The sequence below is a fragment of the Echinops telfairi genome, unplaced genomic scaffold (assembly GCF_000313985.2).
Source record: "Echinops telfairi isolate 266 unplaced genomic scaffold, ASM31398v2 ScPeMD7_29;HRSCAF=101, whole genome shotgun sequence".
Classification (NCBI taxonomy): Eukaryota; Metazoa; Chordata; class Mammalia; order Afrosoricida; family Tenrecidae; genus Echinops; species Echinops telfairi.
The window spans coordinates 8626980-8627697 of NW_022103926.1; the positions used below are offsets into that span (position 1 = coordinate 8626980).

General features: G+C 51.8%; 1 protein-coding gene across 1 annotated transcript in view; it reads right to left on the minus strand.

The window, feature by feature from the left end:
* GGT5 (gamma-glutamyltransferase 5) overlaps positions 1-718 on the minus strand; it is a 31006-nt gene that overhangs the window by 19569 nt on the left and 10719 nt on the right. The window lies entirely within an intron of this gene.

Genomic DNA, 718 nt, shown 5'->3' on the forward strand with positions numbered 1-718 from the left:
TTTATTGGTCGCATGCTGGAGGCCTGGCGCCGTCCCCCGTGGTCTCGGCGGTGGGCAGCGGCGCCCCTCCCGGGGAGCCAGGCCTCCAGGGGCAAGTGGTCCGCACCCAGTGCTTTCGGTTCTCAGAGGAGCGTGGCCCAGGATCCAAGGGGGCCACACCAGAGGTCCACATCCCATAGGTCCCATCCTGAATACGGAACGTGTGTTTGGCCCTGTGCTGTGGTTTCACAGATCCTCTCTCCCAGGCAAAGCTGTGTTAGAGTCCTCTCCCCTTAGAGTTTGAATCCATTTTAATGACCGTGTGCTTTCTGATGGAGAAGAATCCAATGTGCCCGTTCTGGTCCACCTACCAGGTTAGAAGTGCAGACTGGTCCCTTGAAGCTTTGCTGTACAAGTGGGACATGAGGTGTGCCCACATTCCTCTGGAAACGTTTGATGCAGATGGAGGAGCGAGCGCAGAAGCTGACCTCCCAGAAGACATACTGTGGAAATGCTGATCATCTCCCTTGGAGGCCAAAGTCCTACAGGAGCGGTCTTTGCTGGGACTGTCAAAACACCAACCAGAGTGTAAACACGGCAGCTTCTGCCGTAAAGCCGTGGATAATGGTTGGACCTGTTGTCCTATTTGATTTTATCATCACTCGTGGATAGTTAAAACATTTGAACAAAAATTAAAATACCCAATTTGAAAAACCAAAAAAAAAATCATTTTATTGGG